This window comes from Amblyomma mixtum, chromosome 2, assembly GCF_055824585.1.
Source record: "Amblyomma mixtum isolate Tamu chromosome 2, ASM5582458v1, whole genome shotgun sequence".
Taxonomy (NCBI): Eukaryota; Metazoa; Arthropoda; class Arachnida; order Ixodida; family Ixodidae; genus Amblyomma; species Amblyomma mixtum.
In genome coordinates, this window is record NC_143013.1 from 120,515,661 (window position 1) to 120,536,982 (window position 21,322).

The 21,322-nt window shown below is 45.4% G+C and overlaps 1 protein-coding gene across 2 annotated transcripts in view; it reads right to left on the bottom strand.

The window, feature by feature from the left end:
* Nucleotides 1-21,322, bottom strand: part of CCHa1-R (CCHamide-1 receptor) — a 425,261-nt gene that overhangs the window by 78,497 nt on the left and 325,442 nt on the right. For both annotated transcript variants that reach the window (XM_089572502.1, XM_089572501.1), the window contains exon 3: nucleotides 5,550-5,640. The gene's annotated coding sequence lies outside the window, so the exon portion shown is untranslated. The remainder of the gene's footprint in view (nucleotides 1-5,549; nucleotides 5,641-21,322) is intronic.

Here is a 21,322-nt window from a genome sequence, read left to right on the forward strand (position 1 = left end):
AGTTCTTTTATATAATCCAAATATTTTCTGTAAATGTGCACATTGGTTTCTTAGACAACTTAATGAATAAAACCGAGATGATATCCCAGTATTTTTGTTTCATGGATGGCCCCAGTTAGAGATCCACATGGCACTGACACTGTGCTCCACCTCACTGAATGGTTCTCGCTCATGACCTTGCCGACAGAATGACAGAGTGATAATATGTGCCTATGGTGTCAATTCTAGCGAATGGTTAAATAAGCTTGAAAGGCTAGCAGCTGTTTTCATAAGATTCGCTGTGGCATATCGCAAAGATGTTTTAGATATGCATCTTTACATCGCTTCAGGAAGTTGCACTCATTTGCACTTTGTCGCCGAGCGCACAAAGAGAGCCTGGCCTAAAACGAATGAACCGCCCGGTTACAACAGCTCTCATCCCCGTAACTCCTGGCTTGGAGCTCCCTTCTCTTTCCCTTTCCTAGCTCAGGATCCTCTTGTGTGCATGCGTTTCGACACGCGATCTAGCACAGCAGCATCAGCGACGCACTTCCGAACTCTTTGTGACCACAGAAGAGAGCAGAGTGCAGACATGAATTGACAAAAATTCTTACAAGTGCACTGTTGGTGCGCTCTTGATCAGGATGACATAAATCCTGGCACAGTCATTGTGTCATCCTAGCGGCGAACATATGTGCATAAAAAAGGAGTAAGTTTACTTACCGAGGTCATACTGCTCTCATCGCAGCTGTTCTAGAACAAGTCGCTGCTTTCCATGTTTAGTTTAGAAACATCACTACTGGCAGTATCACTGGCAACCGCTGTACGTAATGCAATGTTACTTCGTACAATTACAGAGCTGTCATAGCGGCCAAATGCTGCACACTTCTATTCAGGATGTCGATAATGAAACGAGAGGTAAAGTGTGACGTCCTGAAGCACGTTGCTCCTATTGGATCGTGCGTATTCTGTTTATCCTTCTCTGCAAGCTCCTCAGGAAAGGGCTAAATATGGCCCCAAGAGCGTGAATGATTAATAATAAATCCGGTCTGATGAGCACTCCCGGGAGCCACTTAGAATTGTTCATTCCGTTTAGGCCGAAAGTGTTGTCCAGAGGGCGAGAAATGTCAAAACTGTAGATTTTCTCAAGGTACATGCCATTACTACTCAGCAAGAATTCCTATCCTCCCAGATGCTTGATTAAGCACTCACTGTCGAGGCCTAGAATATCCACAGTGTGGCTTAACACATGTTTCAGGGTATCATTTATAATACCTTTTTTTTTTTAAGTAAGAACTCAATACGTATACAGAGCTACCCATTTTAAGCAATTTAAAGCACTCATTTCTGTACAACAAGCAAAGCAAAGTGGCCACTCACCGCGGCCGTACTAGAGCTGCTTTAAAACTTTCAGTCGTACATCTTGAAAACAATTTTCTAAGTTAACCTCACACGCCAGGCATGAAATGGCCCTACAGACGCTTTTTTGTATTTCCGCCCTTTTTAAAAGCGACTATATTTCTACATATTGGCGCACTGTGACCTATGCATGATTTTACAGTATTTACGTCACGTGCACAAATACTAGCATTGTGAGCGAAATGGTTTAGAAGCCTTATTTCGGCTTGCGCTAAACGCTAAATAAAAATTTCGCGTGATAAGCAAAGCGGGAATCAGTGCTTTGCGTTGCATTGTTTCTCCTTGGCGACAATACAAGGAGTACGGGATAAGCGCATATTGTTATCTTGGCTGCGACAACATGACATATGGCTTTGAATTTTCAAAATTAGAGCATCGGCATCATCCGTGACGTAAGAAAGCGAATGACTGAATGGCTGCAGAACAGAATGTGATTGGCCGCTAGGCTTACTGGCACTTACTGAGGGCTATCCCAAATTCCTCGTAATTCAGATGGTTATTTTTATACTATGCATCTGAACATCTGTTTATACAATCTAAGTACCTGCCGCGCAAGCCAGAATAGTCCCCCCTGTGCAGCACGACTCTAATAGATGTGATGAAAATCATCTTGTTGCGAAATATCACAGCACCTTTTACACCCCCACAAAATAAGTTGAGATTATGAGGACTTCTGTGCAGAGCTAGCTCTACCCATGTCGCACGTTAACGCTCACCGAGCAAGGACGGCGTGTAAAGAATATTTTATTTCACATTTTTTAGTGCGTATTTAGAAGCGAAGCTCGGTAAATGAAACTCTCTTTTGCCTCGAATTTCTTCTCGGCGGTGCCGTCTTCTGAGAGCGGAAAAAAAGAACATAAATTGGATGACTGGATCACGTAACTCTGAAACTTTTAGTGAAGACACATGAAGAGCAGGCCAACTGAACGGGCCCATGAGGGGTCCAAAAGAATGTAGCGCATTCTTCGTCTTTTGGGAGTACCAAGCAACATGATATAGAAGCGCCCAGAGTGAAGGAATCTGATTACTGCCACTTGCCCCCCCCCCGCCCCCCCCCCCTTTTTCTTCCTACATCCCTCTCCCGTCTCTTTCCCTCCCCTCTTTTTCTAAGCCCGGTCGAACATGCCTGCAAACATATCAAAGTCTAAAAATAGCCCAAGCCGCGCTCGCGACAGAGACAAGCTAGAATGGGACCATCCACCAAGGACGCCTAACAAGAACGGAATAATCTGCTCAGCCTTCTCTTTTTGTTGTTCGACCTTTTTTTATTTTTGTGTCAAGCAAATTACAAAAGAGATGGGTATAAGACCCATTTGCTCTCGTCTGTGCCTGTCTACCGCTGCACTCGAGCCATTTGTTTCAACAGCACGCGAGGCATGTAACGCAACAAAAGGAAGAGTAAAGAAAAAGGGTAAAGAGAAACAAGGAAGGGGACTCCCCAGCTTGAATAGTATCGACAGCCAGTTGAGAAGTATGGCCTCCAAAACGACGGGTCCGTCGAAAGAAGCGAAGGCAATAAAAAAAAATAGAGGAACAGGCCCAAACATCGCAAAAAGTACGCCTCCTCAGGTGCTTTCAGCCGCCTCAAAGAAAAGGACTCTCGGTCCTTTTGTGAGTTTATTTCGGCAAATTCAGCAGAAAGCACGACTCCACACACCAGACTCCTGCACGCCGAGCGAGCCGTGTCAGTGATGAAGATAAAAAGACAATTAAGCCGGACGAGGGGCCAGCAAAAGGGTGTCACGATCCAAACACCTCCACGCGACGTGGGCGAAGGCTTTCTGTCGTTTGGGAAGAGACAAGTGACAAAGGGCGAAGAACAAGGATAGCACCAGGCAATGTCAATTAAGCGACAAGATAAATTTGTCGCGTCTCTTTCTGCCACGCCTACGCTGCACTCATCCGCTTTTTCTCTGCTCACCAAAGTGCCGCAAAGGGGCTTTTAAAAGTCATAGGACATTATTCAGCATGTCCAGTGTTCGTGCGTAATGCGTATGAGATACTCCCCAACAAAGGAATAAGCGAGTATTTTGGTTTATAAGATTTTTCTGCATATCCTTCCTGCCATACCGAGGCAGACACAAGAAAAAGTTAACGAAGAGACAAAAAGAACTTGTGTAGTGAGAACTAGATAGATGTAATCGTTCATTGGCTAGTCTTGCTTACTGACAAGAAATGAACAGCGGGGAAGGAATGACTTTTAAGTAACAAAGGCACATATGACGGACGCACAACAGAAATTAAATCTCTGCTTTTGATATGGCATGCTTAAAAATCACAGTTGTAAGTTCTGCGCACCTGTTTATTGCCTATATACCTTTTCTTTTCAGCGTTTTATTTCGCACGGTTAATTTTTTCGCGTGATAAACGTTAGTCCGCTGCGCCACATCGTCACCTAGGGTTCGTAAGAGGCGGGAACTGTTCCGCAGTGGATCCATAATTCTTCAACAGTTCCATGGAGATACACTTGTCAGACCTCCGGATCATAATCGCAATTATGACCATTGTAACCACCGCCCTCATCATTATCATCCTCGTCCAGTCATCTGCAGCCCAACTGCCCCTCCTACTCACTTCCAACTAGCGCTTGTACTGTCCTCACCGCGTCAACCTTATCTCGGTAGATTTTGTAACCGATCCCGTCTCTTCATCACTACTTCTGTAGCTTCAAGCAAGATTTCTCTTTTGATAGCATCCACTCTGTTACCGTAACGCTATAACGTACTATCGGCTTACTCGTTTCCCCATTATATGTCCCCTCTTACCCTACCACCAGAACTATTTATCGGTTATCTCTTTTCAACGTTGACGTCCTGCTTTCCTTCGTGTGCGCATCCTTCCTTTGACTTCAGATATGATGAAACAAACTGGAATTGGTCATCTAATACACGTTGCTTTTTTCCTGTCTGCTGCAGCACAGGCGTGCACCTAATCTCCTTGAATTGGTCATCTAATACGTCACTCTTTTACTCTCTGCTGCCGCGCAGGCGTTCACCTACTCCTCTTAGTTCTCACCGCAATCAGGTCCAGAGTCGCCATTCTGTATTTTTTTTTTGTTGAAGGAGAACTGGGGTTACTATAAACCACGGATGTAATAGCAGTAGGGAATGGGGAATGATTGGGGCGGAAAGCGCAAGACATCGCTAACCGTGAGTACAAAAATGTGCTTTGCTTCAAGCCCCGGTAAGACAATCGCAAAGGTGCCTTTCATCTAGTAACGCTTTATCGCACATTAGTATTTCCGACAACATGCGCCAAGTGTTGACTTTATTTCTGCGTCGGATTTCTGGTCGAGAGAACGAAAGCGAGGAACTGCTGTTACACATGGTACTTTATAGATGACGGTAACTCCTGGGTGAAGTTTTTTTAGAGATACAAATTACGGGAGAACTAATTACTTGCGCCTGAAAAATTTTGACAAAAGCAGGTCTAGTCTTGTATGTAACACAGAAGGAGGCTTGGCACGAGACAAGGGTTGAAAAGGAACATACTGTAGTGGAGTGGCAGTCTGGGCTAGAAGGTGCATTTTGATATTGAAGATGGGACACTGCGCTAAAAAACACTGACGACAGAAAAAGAAAATGGGGGTACTGCACACGTCGCGTCCATTTCTTCTGACCGCAATTTTTAGCGCAGTACCCCCCTTTTAAGGTTGAAAAGGGAATCTCAATTTTCTGTAACCGACTCGTTTCCTTCTGGGGCAGTCAATTCACTTTACCATGAGTATGATGCTCGCGCGTTTAATTCCTGCGGATAAATTGCAGCTACATGAAGTTCTGAGCATCGATCGCAAATTTCAAGCTTCAGAATATTTTGCTTTTCGCCTCCGTCGGAATCAAATTACCCCAATTGAAGTGATTTTTGTTTACAGATTCGAAGCCAAAATAAACGCAACAACACGATTAGCTTTGTTATCGCGTCAGTTCTTAACACTAAACAAGAACAACAATACTGACGCAAGCACAGCACCGAAACGTTTTGGAAAAACGAAAAAGACGCACGAATGATACGGAAATGATGCTATTTGCACTCAGAACTCTATCTGAAAGAAGAAGCAAGCAACCATCGATCAACAATTTTCTCTGTTATGAACACCATCTTTGTAAATTGGATCGCACTGAGGCAGTGCGCGGTAATGGTGAACTGCTCACCTTTTGCACGTCACCCAAGTGCATCAAGTTCAGACCTCCTCCAGGAGGAAGGGGCATGCAGCGTACTGACGCTGAGTGGGCCGAAGGCTTCCTGCAAAGCGTAAAAAGAAAGCACATTGTAAGCATGGTTGTTTTGCATCTTGCAACAATTCCGTGGACGTGTGAAATCAGCACTTAGGTTTTAGACCCTTTCCAGGGCTCCACAGCGCTAGTAGAGCTTTGAAAGGCCCACTATATTATTTTGTGTGGAAGATTGCTTTCGCGCTTTAAAATCTCCAAAATGCAGTAGCAGTCGCGGCTATCACACCAGTTTTCACTTTAAAGAAAAAACAGCCATTGGGATGTTCGGGGTAGCGTCAGGTTTTTCGACAACAGTGCCTCTTTGTACGTTTCTTTTTGTTCGTAAGTGGCAAAAGGTTTGGATGTTAACCATTGTCGCCCCAAGCATATTTGAGCCCTCTTCTGGGTGAAAGTAACTAAATGGAGGAGGCATGGTAGATGGGCATTTCTGTGCACGGTGGCACGCGGAGTTGAAATAGTCTTAAGACTGCGCAACCACGTTATGACCTCTGTCTGTGATTTCAAGACAACTTATGTGTACTATCCCACACGGTTTCTTGTCCTTGGGATGGACGGTAAACCTTGAGCTCTATTCTATGAGGACCCATTATCCATTTCGTATCCATTTTGTACTCTGGCTTTGAACACCATTGTTCATTGGAGAAGCCGCTAGTTTCAAGTATCCCTGGCAAGCGATTGGACCAAGGCTCATTGGTCACAGGCTCATTGGCTGTATATTACAACCAGCGAATGGTGAACCGGGACATGCGGCTAGAAGCGAAGGCTATCGACGACATCGGGAGCTGCGACATTGTGACTTACGTGATTGACCGCTTGTTGCTTCGGTCTTACGCTGCCGTGACGCTGAAGTCACGCCGTATGAATTGAAAAATAGATAATGAATCTTTATAGAGTATGGCCCGTAGTAACAGCCATTCAGGAGCAGAATGTTCGAATGAGTCTACCCGTTAGAACTGCCTACACCTGGCCGGCTTCTTTCCTGTCCAGCGCTGCGCTATCAAGAGTAAGGCGTGACTGACTAAAGCCAGAGAAAAGGCGTTCTTGCGTTCGATATCATTCAGTTACTAGCCCCCCCGACTTGCTGGCGTCAGAGCTAGCGAGCTTTACAGGCTTCAGAAAGAGTATTTTATTTGCTGCTAAATTTCCAGAAACTGAAGTATTAAACAAGGAGTCTGCAGAAGAGACCAATTCACATATTTAGCTGCTGAACTAGCCCAGTTATGCATAAAAATATTACTAGCGAGTCACAGCCTCGTGCTGTCCCATTAATCTAAAGGTCTTAGTGACGACAGAAGTGACGTATATAAAAAAAAACCTTTCGTATAGCCGATAGAGTAATCAGTTATCCTGGGTATGCGTTTTTTTTTTCGGCTTACCTTTGATGCCATTGTAATATGGATCCTGTAATATGGCGTAAGCGGATTATCTAAGCCATGTTTTCCCTGGTGTAATAAGGCAGCGTCTCTGTATATATATCAGCAAGACCGCCCGAATTGCAAACGCAGCTACGAGAATACGCACCGTAGAGCCGTGACTGCGGAATGACTGATGTTGGAACATACCCGCCGCGTTGGTTCCGTGGTTACTGCGCTCGGCTACTGGGCTGGAGTACTCGCGTACGAGCCCGACCTTGGCGGCCGTGTTTCGTTTGAGACGAAACGCAAAAGGCGCCCGTGTGCTGTGTAATGATACTGCATGCTGAAGATACACAGGTAGTCGAAATTTTTCCAAAGTCCTCCACTACGGCACATATTTCTGTCTTTCTTCTTTCACTCCCACCTTCCTACCCTCCCTTATGGCGCGATTGAGGTGTCCGCCGAGAAGTGAAAGACTTACTGCGCCATTTAGTTTCCTCAAAAATCACAAATGCTGGAACAAGATGCAACATAGTGGTGAAAACATTTTGAGGGGGCCGCATGGGGGAAATCTTTTCTGACAATGACAAGGCATGAAGATGAATGAACAAGAAGGTCATGCGATGGAAATACACTCCGTAAGCATTGAAGAGGCTTATCGTTTCGTGAATGTCTGTACACCTGCAAGTGACAGCTCCGAACCCTTTCGTAACTATTGGAACTTACCTTTGTAAGCAAAAATAGTTGATACAGTTAAAATCCGCGACCACACACAGAGTAAATACAGCTGCACTCGTCCAGATCGGAACATATTCGCGAAAAAAAAAGAAACTCCAGATGCTAGTGCTTTCACATTTGCGAACGCCTTCTAAATTGTCTGAAAGTGCCCAGAAGTTTTACTGCACAGTTTATAAAAAGGAGTAAAGGTTATTAACGGCTAGCAGTAGCAGTCTTTTAATAAATCCAGTATATTAAAAGCATAGTAAATGGTTTCTAAAATGTTAGCAAGAAATTGTAGCAGTTTTGTAAGCTTCACGAGCGAGCACACCAGCAATTTACCCCTATAAAACTGAGCCAAAGTATCTTAATCTTTTCCTCCCGAACGCCAACCAAAACCTTCCCATAAAACCTAGCAGCACAAAGGATGGAGCAGCGCTTGTGGTGAGTAACGCTGTATTCGGCATCCACATTCTCAGCCATCTTTGCGCTAATCTTGAAGGTCTGGACCAAATATAGTTTGCAGTAGTGGCAATGCAAGAGGCGTAACTATTAGTGCGTAAGGACTAATCAGATCGGTACCAATCCCAAGCAAATCGTGTGTTGTCGCGTTGTCTGTTCGCCTTGCGCAAACGCTCCGTCCCGTGGCAATGCCCGCTCATTGACGTCTTCTTCGCACCAAAAAGCCGTACTTTCGCACTGATTCCAATGCAGCAAGCATCCTCTATAGTTTTTTATATAATTAATGCAGCTTTAAAAGTTTTGACATCAAAGATATTATCTTAGATAATAAGTTTTCAGGTGTACTATTAGCAGAATTGGCACTGCTGGTTGTATTGCTTTCATTAGACCGCTGGTATTGCTGCAATGATGCCAAAAATAGTCAAGGTATCTGCTAGGCTTCACAGGAGGTATAACATTATCGCGCAGCTTGAAAAGCACCTGCAGCCGTGTTTTATATAATTCTTTTCTTAAATTTATTATTTCGTTTTTTTATATAGGGCGGATTCGCCTTTGGATGCATAAAACGGATATAGAATAAGAAGGGGGTAGTTAATATGGCCCTAAAACTTTTATTATGCAAAACTTCTGACTTCCTTCATCTTTTATATACGGGGCTGCGGAGAAAGTTAGGACTACCGCACGAACAAAATCTCCATCCACGTACTGCTTAATCTTGACTTCGGCTGCCGTTTTAGGCGTTATAAATTTGAATTCATTAAGTACGATAATACTTCCTACAATATTCCATTTGAGAAAAAGGTCTTGTTTATATACAATAAACAAGTGGAAACAACACGTGATTACAGTGGTGTTCTGGGCAAGATGAAAGCCCATTCAAAGAAAGAACTTCGTCTCTCTCAACACGAACACCCGAGTGCGGAGCAATGGGAGAGTCGGCTCACCAGCGGCGAGCTCGCGACCCAAAGGGCCTTAGTGCAGCATGCGACTGATGCAGCACGACTCAGTGGAGCCTTGGAATAGGGGCCCACCCTTTCCGACGAGAAGCCTCAAGTCGCCAGCGCCAGAGAAGACGACGGAGACTTCACAACCGCGAAACCCTTGAAATATCCAATAAAGTTTTCACTCACTCACTTGTCTCTCTGATAGGAGAAATAACATTTTTGCATTATTTCATTTCGATAAAAACCTACGTTGCTGCTCGCGAATGGTCATAAATTCATAATATCTGGGGCGTTGCCGCATCAGTGCTTAAGAAAGCGCCTTTCAACGAGTTCCAGTTAGAGGCGCTAGAAAATGAATTTTAAACCTATTGAGTCCACTTATGTAAGAAGATAAGGCGTTGAAGAAGACTAGTGTTCAACACAAGTGTTCAAAATTTCAAAATTGTTCAGAATTTCATTTCTAACTCCGAAGATGTGTGAAATGGCGTTGTAAGAAATTTGAGACTTTTAAAGAACGTTATGAAAGCTGATTACAGGCCAGCACAAAATGTCATATATATAAGCCAGAATCCAGCTAGTGCTACACTTTTCTCTTTACCGAATTATGACACTACCCCGCCGCGGTGGCTCAGTGGTTACGGCGCTCGGCTGCTGACCCGAAAGACGCGGGTTCGATCCCGGCCGCGGCGGTTGAATTTCTTTGGAGGAGAAATTCTAGAGGCCCGTGTACTGTGCGATGTCAGTGCACGTTAAAGAACCCCAGGTGGTCGAAATTTCCGGAGCCCTCCACTACGGCGTCTCTCATAGCCTCAGTCGCTTTGGGACGTTAAACCCCATAAACCTAAACCAAACCCGAATTATGACACTGACTTTTATGTTGATCACCTCAGACAGAGGTCGCGAAACAAAACGAACAAGAATTCTGGTTCTCTGTTCACTTATAATAACGTTTTTACTTGCTTATTACAAACGATGGAACCATCACCCACGTGACATAGATTTCCTCGTAACAAGGCTAGGGAATTAATCCCGCTGCTTGTTCTCCCTAAAATTAGCCGCTACATAAATAACTTACGGGCAATATTTATCAGCGTACTTTATAACGGCTGTTCCGTACATTCCTGTAAACACGTGCGTGACTGCATACAAGGCTGCATTCCATTCATCTGCAGCAGCCCAGTGCAGGATGTTTCAAAAGACCTGGAAATAGCGCGCCATCGCCGTAGCGACCGGCCTCAGCGCTTAATTGCAACCGTAGCTGCACTTCCATTCACCCTGACTGTTGAGTGTATTTATATTTACTTTCACTCTCATTGCCAGTTCTCGTCTTCCTTCCACAGTGCGTCCGAATATTCCCCGAAAAAGAAAAAGTGTGGAAATGTACCGCGGAGGACATCCACGTGCCGTAATTCCTCCATCCTCTCCCTCGCTCCCTTTATTTTCCCTTTGGCTTTTGATGAAGCCAGGGCATACCGTTGTCACGGAAATACGCAGCTCGGTGACGAGGAACAATTCGCGGATGCGTAAACATGTGGAAGAGCCCAAGAACGCGGCAGCAGACTTGTAACTCGAAAAACATTGGCCACCCTGACCACGCCGGCTCCGAAAACATCCCTGTATATGCACATCCGCATTGCGCATACGCAGTAGGCGAGTGCGTGCGTGGTATGTAGAGCACGCTGGTGGCAACCTCAGTCTACAGCGCGCGCTTATAATCCGGTTTCAATCAGCGTAGGTTGAAATGAGCACTAATTACGAGAACGGCATGATTTTTTTTTTTTTTTGCGCATGGGCCGTCAACACGCGACATTCAGTAAAATGTACGACAAGTAACAGCGCGTGCGTGTTCATATTGGAAAAAGGTGGTACATTACGGAGAGGAAAAGAGAGGGCAAGGGGCAACCTATTGGAAACAGGGCGTATCCATTTAGAGCCGTCTCTCTGCGGGGCTTGAATGGGCCGCCATGTTCTCGCCTTGCCGCTAGGTACCCATCGGTGTTACAATACGTTCTATGAGCTACGCCTGAAACACCAGCAAGAAAACTGAAGTGGGAACATAAAACCACCCACATATTAGCTCCAGGAAAGGAAATACAAGCCGGGGTGATTAGCACTTCTTCTCAAGAAAACTCTTCGTGCCTCTGAAGTTAAAATACCCTGAGCTAGTATTGAGCTTCTCTTAGCTGAGAGCTTCTTGTTTTGCGGTACGTTGCTCAATTGTATTGTCTTCATTTGTCTCAACTGTCTTGTCTTCATTCTTCAATTGACTTCATTTCTTGTTGATAGTACAATCTCTTTCTGGCCTTGCGTTCGGCTTGAGTGGGGTGAAATGCTTGGCAAATGGGTCTTTGCCCGCAGCTTGTGTCGGCGAAAGTATGTTTGGCTATGGCGCTCCTTCGCCAGTGCTGACCTCGGGCCAATAAACTTCAGCACCATGTTCGTCTTTTTTTACTCACTCGCTCATTCGCAAGCGCAGTTTTGTTCCTTTCCTCACACTGCCGCTGAATGAACCCACTTTCGCAATGACAGCGCCATACGTACGAGACGTTTTCTGGCTCTCATCGCTTCGATTCAGCACTACCCCAAGCAACAAAGGTAATCGTCCCATTATTGGAAACGTATTGGCAAACACCGGCCCAACAAAGCGCCAGAGTGAAACCATCCATTTTCAGTATTGAACCGACAACATGTGCTGCCGCGGCGCGTACCGCGAAGTTGCCATTTAATAGGACTGCCAAGGTTTCAGCTGTAACACTGCTGAGGATCTCTCGCTATAGCGATTTGACACGCCAGGGTGGAAACGAACAAGCATTCAGCGACACAGTAGCGAGGCCTACTATTTCTGTCGGAAACAAGATGTTTCTCGATTCAACACCACTTCGTGTCATTCGGCAAAAGTGCTGTGGCACATTAATGCGTACCATGGTGAGCCTTATATTATATGCAGTTCATAGATGATCGAAAGAAATGATATATCCGTAAAACAGTAAGGGCAAATTTCAGTCTCAACTCAAATTTGAAATTTCGCGGAGCATTGTTTTACTTTATTAATACAGTTGTTAATAAAAGAACGTATTCTTAGATTTATTATCTCCCCAACTCCGGCTGCTAAAATTAAACACCCTTTACATCCGGGTAACTTGAGCACACAAATATTAGCTTCTGAGCATCATTCGCAGAATAAGTTTATATGTGAAAAACCTGGAAGCCTCTCAGGCCTTTTTCAGTACCTAAGTAATGCAACTGATAACTGAAACCTAGTCATAAGCTAGAAATAGTAACGTCCCCTCGCGGGCACACGTGAGCAAATGACATGGTAGCCAATTCTTGGAAGCTTTCACCCCCGAATTCCTGGAACAGATTCTCATTGACTACCTGGTACATTAGCGAGTTTGCAGGACGCCGTTTAAAATAGGAAAGTTTCTCTGCGTGTATCGTTGTCAAGAGGCCCTCCACCCATAAAGACCAACAATGTGGGAGGTTCACATGTCTGCGACAGTCCAGATGAGGCACTAAAGAGCAATAGCCAGGACAGTTATGCCATTAAAAAATAACTCTTTAAAGGGAAGCGTAGGGTAAACACGCCAGCAAATGGGTTTTCAGAAGCGGCGAAAAAGGGCGCAGTGGTTTGCTGAAATGCCGGAGACACCTCGCTCAGTCTCTGATGTGTTTTATTCTTCATTGGGACAGCCACTTGTGCGCCTTCCCGTCGACCATTCCGCAGGAAAAAGCAATAAGAACACGCACTTGGTACATCTTCCTATCACCTTCTTTGTCTGTTTCCGTCTCCGCCAACACCGTTAACGCGACAAGGAAATATCAGCGACAAAACTTTCAGTGTCTTCCTAGAAGACAGTATATGCTGTGATGACGGGCTCGAGGGGATCGCAAACACGGATTTCTAAAATTAGCAATCCGGGAAGACGACGGGACGCATCGAGATGACTTTAAATCTGATAACCAGGAGCGAAGTCGCAGTTTCCGTTCCAAGTGGACACAGCAGCGCTATGTTGTGAAGTTTTTGGAAGTAATAAATGTCCCGCTCAAATTAGTAAAAATAATAATTTAAGCAAGGCCACCGCCGCCGCGGTGGCTCAGTGGTTATGGTGTTCGGCTGCTGACCCGAAAGACGCGGGTTCGATCCCTGCCGCGGCGGTTGAATTTCTTTGGGGGAGAAATTCTAGAGGCCCGTGTACTGTGCGATGCCAGTGCACGTTAATGAACCCCAGGTGGCCGAAATCTCCGGAGCCCTCCACTGCGGCGTCTCTCATAGCCTTAGTCGCATTGGGAGGTTAAACCCCATAAACCTAAACCTAAACCTTACCTGGCCACTCTTGTATCTATTTAATCGATGTGACGTGTCCAAGACTACTGCTGTTGACAGGCTGTCAGGGAGCTGAAGCTCGCCGCATGCTGTTCTTCTCTTGTTCTGGTTCACCTTCCCAAGAAACGGTCTTTAGCCTAGTAGAAAAAGACCAGATGCGCTTCACATGTTTGCCTGGTCGATGTTTATAACTTTTTCATGAGTGTGACGTATTTCGAGCGGTCGCTGCTGATTGCCTGTCAGGAAGGTGAAACTCGTCGCATAATTTCTTCCATCATTATTGCTCATCTGTTCCAAAAAGGGTCTTGAGCCTAGTCGAACAGAAACGGATTCGTTTGACATGTATGCCTTCCACCGCTGGACAGGCGTGTGCAGTGGGTGCATTACTGACTGGGAAATCGAGCGACAGTTGTGCTGGAACTTGCGGTGTCCGTGCTTGCCTAGCTGTTAGTTAATAATAAATCGTGGTCGCTACCACCAAGAGCAGCAGAAGCATATTGCATAAAGGTGCACTTAGTGTTCATAGCTTTGGTGCACGTTCACCGCCCGCGGCAATCGAGCACTTAAGCCGTAAGACTTGTATAAGCTGCCTTTTGGAGCAAAATGGTGGTTTGAGCTAGTTGGTACATCTTTAAAATTTCACCAGCGCTGCGACTAGGAACAAGAAACAGAGAAGGAAGACAAGGACAAGCGCTACTAACAACTGAAAGTTTATTTGAAAAATAAACTTTTATGCTTACGTCAGCATAAAACCTCTTTGAATGGTGCTCCTTCATCAAATCTGTCCCTTCATTACAGAGATTGTCATCTGAACAAACCCGGTGTGTCTAATAAGAAAGCATGCTTTCCACTGCTTAACAGGGCAAAGATTAAATTCAGACATCCAGATCAGCTGACTAGGGAGTTGTGTGAAGCCTATCACATTCACAAGAACAGCGACACGTGAGTTAGCACACCATCTGTAAACTTACACGAATGTGAAATTTTGTATCTAGATTCTTAACTTTCTTTTGCGTGCTTTTTGCGGGAAGCGCAGGCGCTTTGGGTTGTCAGTTGTGTGCATATAATCTGTGTTTTTTCAAATAAACTTTCAGTTGTTAGTAGCGCTTGTCCTTGTCTTCCTTCTCTGTTTCTTGTTCCTAGTCGCAGCGCTGGTGAAATTTTAAAGCTGCCTTTTAAGTGTCGTAAATTATTTCTGGCAAGCGGCAGTGTACAGTACACACAGCAGCATTTTGAGGTCTTGTATCAATAATTGGTATGTAGTATAACGCTCGGTGCTTTTGCGGGCTAGGTACTAAAGCCAATATTAGTGTGTAGTGCTGAATTCACCCGCTGTTTTTGATTCCAGCTCGGAATGTTGACAAGCATTGTGCGACTGGGTAGTAAGTAGGACGATTGCAGCCTCCTGTAGCCGTTCGAGGCCATCACCCAACCGAACCCACCCTAGCTAAAATAAAAGTACGTGACAGAAAAATGTCGTCTAATGGTCCGTTGCTTGTACACGGTCAACGGAAGCATCACTACTTTATCGGACTCAGCAACAACGTTTCAGTTGTCCTTCAGGCTTTCAAGCTCAGGATGACGTCATCGCAGGCACAGAAAAGAACACAAAAAGTGCTGCATGCAGTTCGATGTTCATTGCAGCTTTTAGAGATCAACACCAAACTTAACGTAGTGCCCAACAGGGCTGTGCTGTTCTGCGGGCTACCGGCACAAGGTCTCGTCCGATGCGTGAGAACGGAAGAAAAGAGATTCGCTCGCTTGTATACATTCCTTAACAGCATGTAATTTCCCTTCTGCAAATTGCGGTAATTCATCAAAAGAGCAAGGTGCACCGCCTCGCAAGAAACAGCGGCCACTGTCGTGACGCCCTCGTAGCGGCTGGACTATCCCGGTGTTCTTCGCTTGTGTGCGAACTTAGGAGCGCAGCAAAAAAAAACAAACAAACAATACCGGACGAAGGAGGAAGCTATTTTTTCTGCTGCTGGGCGGCGGCAGTTTCGGAGCGCGCACGTTGTGTAAGAGAGCGCGCCTGCCATTTCACACAAACGCGGCGCTTGCGGTCGACGCGGATGCGATTGTTCTCAGGCGAGAGACCACTTTCAGGGCTGCCCGCAGACACGCGCACGCAGCGATCCTTGCCTTGAAGGTCGCCCCCACGACATGACGACTCCGTCTTTTGGTACATGTCGAACATTATTCTACAAATATTTTAAATACTGCAAAATTGTAAGGTTTTATTAGGAAAATATGAAAGGCAATGATCAATTGTTCCATTCTGTAGAAATCGTTCTTTTAAAGTTTTTCCTTCGCCCGCATCAAGAGTGCCATAGAAAACCAACTTGTGGAGATACGCTTTTTGCGATACTAAAACGTTAATAGCAAAAAAAAATGCAAGCCTCTCGGCTGGTGCTCTTCGGATATATTGATTGTTGTGGTGAAATCTCAAACCATATTAAAATATATGGCAAAAACTTGGTTCACAAACTCTTTCCTGTTCCAAAATGCTTTTGTACACAATTGCTGAGTATGCGTTCAGATGGCTTACATTATTTGTATCATCGCTTGGGGCCGTCCGGTAGTCATGACAAGAACATCAATTTCCTGTTCATCACGTCTACTCCAATGAACCTGCCGGAACCGTTACAAGACGTGAAGCAGACGCTGCTAAGGACAGGCATAGAGTGCGTGAGTCTTGAGACTATTCCAGCCGCAAGGTCAATATAATGGCGTTGTATAATTTTTTTTTAATGCGTTAACACCAGCGATTCGACTCAGCCGCTTCGCCTTTGCCTGTACGATCAATCTGTTCGATTGCCTGTCTGTGGGCAATCTGTCCAAGTTTGCTCACTTGCCGAAAAGTGACATGTGGGCTTCCTAGGTCACAAGACCGTGTGACGTCATCACAACCTCCTCACCGGATTGTGAGCAAACTGCCCACTGGAGCAGATAGCAGTTAAGTTAATAATTCGTCGCGGAAGGTTTCTCGGGAAAAGCAAATTGGGTCTCACAAGCCGTACATATGACAGCATCTGCCATTGCAGGGCAGTGGCGCATCGCTTAACCACTCCACCAAGAGTTGTATGGGTACTCCCAGCGATATATGAGTGTTAAAGAGAGAATGATCCTATATTGCATATATGGGCATTACCCATTACCGCTATCGTGTCATAACATTAAGGCGGAGCTGAAGTCCGATTTCGCCTATCATTTTCTGAGGACTGCTTGACCTAGCAAACCCAGCCTCGAACCGAAACCGAGGTGCTAGCGCACCTATATACGTTGGACTTAACCACGCGACCTCGTCCGAAATTTTTTTTCTAGAAGAACAAGAAATGTGGCGCCCAAAGTGCGCAGTCATGCAGCAGAGACGATAAGAATGCACTAGAGTACTAGTAAGAAAGATTCTTCAATCAGAGAACCCAACACTGCTGGGAAAAGCCATGGCCACTGGGACCTTTTGCCCCAATGCCGTGAAGAAGTATTGTACCGATGTGACGTTAGATACTGGGTACCTGGAAGTTAGGAGGCCAAGAAGGCAGATCTGATAGGAAATCTTGAATGCTGATTCAAGAAACTGTAGACCAGAAAAACAAAAGCGACGTCGAAGTAACTTACGATGAAGTAAGAGGAGTGAAATATAGACAACATGCCTCACTACGTAATGGACCTGTTTCCTGCAGCACAACCTTCTATGAGCTGCCAATCGAAGAAAGTTTGTTGGGCTAGTCTATCAATGCTCCTTCGCATCTTTTCTTTCACAATCCCATTGCAATGGTGGAGAAGGCTTAATTCCGGCAGCACAGACTCAACAGCTCTGGACAAAATCGCTTTTTTAACGGGAAAGAGTTGATGAGCGCAATTTTTCAATGCATTGTAAAATTTCATTATACCAATCGATCTATCCGCGGATCTTTCGTCGGCAGGCTTCCATTTTTTTTTTTTTTTGCTGTTAACGTTTTTGCTAGCCTTCCGCATTGGTTTTCTAAGGGAGTCTTAACTGCTCGATACGAGCGATAGAAACACTACAAAACAAAGATTTTGCTACATATCTGAAAAATAGACCATTACCTTCAGTATTTCTCATCAGTACCTTACTGTTTTCAATATTCAATTCTTTTGTCCAAAACTCTCCAAGAATAAAAAAGCTGTGCTGGCTTACTCTAGCAAGAGCAGGAAGGCGTGAGTGCGCTGTGGAGACCCCTACCACGCTGCACGTAATGCGTTTATTGCACATGCGCAGCAGATTGCTGGAAAAAAAAATGTCCCTTCGAACGCAACGCTTCTCTATACGCTGCCCGCTATCTCACGAACCTGCAGCTTGGTGAAATGGACCGTCGTGTGTTTTTTACGTTTTGCAAGAGTTGTTATTGAAGCGACAGCTTCACTCTGCCAGGCAAAGCCGGGTATCGCCGTGTGTGCAGCATGACCTTCGGGAAAGTGGCGGGGGCTCTGGCTGGTGGTGCCCAGAGAGTAACCTGGAAAGCATTTGTGCCACCTAGGTCACGTCACCGTGCGGCGTCATACCAACCTCCCGATCTGCTAGTGAGCAAAATGCCCACCATGGCAGGTGGCACTGAAATTAATTATCGGTCACTCGGGGAGATCCACCTGGGCCCCACAAAAGGCCATCGCTGGGAGCACCTTCCATAGCAAGGCAGTGGCGCATCGCTTAACCGCAGCATAACTGCGCCAGCAGAGGTATGAGGACTACCAGGGATCATGAATTCAAAGTAGAGAATGGTATTCTTCATATATGGGAATGAACCGACTAAGCTATCGCACCATACCCTTAAGGTGCAGCTTAAGTGGCCCATCGAATTTTCTCTACGGTGTGAGTTTCTTGTTTTTTTAATTTACTACAAAAATTATGGATATAGTTCTCTCTCCAGGTGCTAAACGTCTTCCGAAGTTGTACGTTACCCGTTACAGGCAGAACTATTTATGACATTGTGGCGCATTGCTACCACATTAAAAGCCTTTGGCAGCAGTTACACCTAGCCGTTAGCAGCAGGTGGGCCTGCTATGTGCAGAGGTACCTTTTCCATTCTCGGTGCGTGTGTTCCGCACTGAGGTTTAGGACGAAAATGCTTGAAAAGGGCCACACGGGTCAGAAGAAGGCGCTGAAAGACAGGGATTAAGAAAGTCCTGAGGTTTGATGAGAGGTTTTGAGTAGAGGCGCTTCGCACGGGCTCTGGGGGAAGAGGTCGGGATAATTTCGGAAACATGGGGTGTAATTTATATGCACCTATATCGCAGAACTGGTATTTTGCTGCAACAAACATCAGTGCCAAATGAAGTGTTGTTTAGTAAAAAAGAAAGTAAGTAGGCTACAATTTCTCGCGATCTTCCAAGAATAATCGGCACATTTTCGTTGTTTTTTTTCAAGAACACAGTAACCGAGCGCCCATCTACCCCAAATTCATTAAAGATGGTGTAGACATCTGAGGTTGAAAGGTGCTGCACACGACAGAGCTCTAAGAAGAGCTGACGGTTGCAATCAAGCAAGAAGGTATCATGAGAAAAACACACACACACACACAAGTGCGATCGCGAAGCCGCGTGGTTCTGACAGAATCACGCCCGTTGTCATTTTTAAGTTGTTTTTTTTTGTTTCCTTGTCCACTTTCGTTCTACTTTTTTGGGCGCTGTCTCTTTGGCTTGGCGAAAACACCCTCGTTTTCACTTCCTCACATGACTTAACTGAGAGCTGTGCGTCAGACAGACGAGGCAGGAAAGTAAACACGTCCAACGTAGGCAAAACCTGGAACCGAATAACGGACTTCTTGACCAACTCCGAAAATACCCGGCTGGAAGCTTTTTTTCCATGATCTGGCATGTAGAGCTGTCAAGCGATGCGCATACAACTGTCCGAGACAGCACCTACAAGAAAGGAGTTCCTTCGAGTGTTTAAAGGAGTGCAGACATAAAATATCGGAGGCAAACAAATGATGCGATTTGTTTTATGTGCTTAAGGAGATGTCTTCAGGCGAGTTTCAGTTGAAGGCTTGTAGAACTTATTTTAATATGCATTTGAATGTTGTCCGACGGTCCGCCTGGACTTTCCACCCACATCGAGTTGCATAAAGGTGCATATGCCCAGTTTATTGAGATCCGACTGAACCCAAATGTTCTTATCAGGAGAAGCCAGTTCTTGCGGCGATGCTGATGTCATCAGGAATCTGGCAGCCCAGGTGGCCATTCGCATGTGACCTCAGGGTGCAGTTCAGGGCTGACGCCTAGCGAGAACGAGACTGCCCGTACAGGATCGTTTGTAATTACGTATTTTCCGGTGTATAAGACGCACCCTTGTATAAGACGCATCCGCCATATATGAAGGCTCTCATTGAAAAAGTTGGTATATAAGACGCACCCCAATTTACCCACTTAGTCTAGTGAGGGTTAATTAAACACGCTTTCTCGACCATCGCGAAATGAACCATGGATGGACTCATCTGATCGCATAAAAGCTCCGTAGCTCCGTAGGCCCGCAGCCCGATTTCCGTTTTCGGTAGCATACTCGACCGCAGATAATTTGAACTTTGCGGTGTAGCTCTTGCGCAACTTCGGTGGCATACTGTAGTAAGACCGAGCACGACATGTGTAGGTAGTGGAAAACACACGCCGAAGTCACCAACACAGACATAATACGTCTGCAAAGAATGACTAAATAAGAACGCCGGCTTGGCTTGTTTTGACAATGGCGAGAAGCGCGACTGTCGCCATCTTTTGGAATTTCTCATTACTTTTGCTTGCGCCTCCGAAACGACCGCGTGTTTGCGATTCTGGAAGTCGTCATCCCCGCCGTTTCATGATAAAGTTCACCTAAAAAATATTGCGCACGGCGGTCCCCATATTGAAGTATTAACCGTGTTACTACCGCTTCATTGGTAGTGATATTGTTTCGGTGAAAAAAGCTTGAGCTTGAACCTCAGTAATTTCTGAACTCGCAAAAAAAAAAACGAAAAATTCGCATATAAGACGCACCCTTGTATAGTACGCACCAGCAAGATTTTTGACAAAAAACCGCGTCTTATACACCGGAAAATACGGTAGTTATTATCTTTAAGCACAGGCGTTTTGAGCTCATTTTCATAATTAATAGGCCCGTAGGCCTGTAGCTACACCACTCGCGCTTTAGAGAAAGCAGAGGATTTGCCAAGCACGCGCCGAGTAGAACGCTGAAGGCACAGGGGCAGAGCGGATGTGTTGTTCGCTGCCAGTCGCCGCTCATCGGGTGTCAAGACATCTTCAATAAATGATGGGCCGAGTCTAGCGCCAACAGGCCTCTTTCAAAGAGAAATAAAAAGGACACCGAAAAATCTTTGCGTCTGTACCCCTAAATCATCCTCGTTAATCAGGAGAATAAATTCACAGGTAGAAGAAAACAAATTACCTCAGCCTGCAACGTCAACGCGGCCGTCTCTTTCATGAAATCAAGGAAAGCGCAAAAAAAAAATGCCCCACAGAAACGAAAAATTTCGTGGAGTTTTAGCATTGCTAAGCATGAAATGTTATGCGAAAGCAGGTTTCTGCAGGTGAACACCACCGCCACGTACCTGAAAGCGTGACCGGGGTGTCCACTGACCCCGGCTACTGACCGCATTTCCATTCCTCAAAATTAACGGAGACCGTGTTTCATGTTAGCACGCGCAAGGATGGAAGCTAATTAAGATGGCGATGTACAATACACTGTGAGAGAGTTTGTTGCATTTCAGCACGAGGCCTGATCGGTCACGGCGCCAGCATGGTGCTCCCGTGCAGTGGCCAGCAAAGCTGTTCTGTTCAACCATGGAAATGCGACAAGGAGACAGTATTTTACTCGTGCGATATGCTCAACCAAGGTGCTCTCTATTTCTATCCCCAATTTATTTTCGAGACTTTGCATTT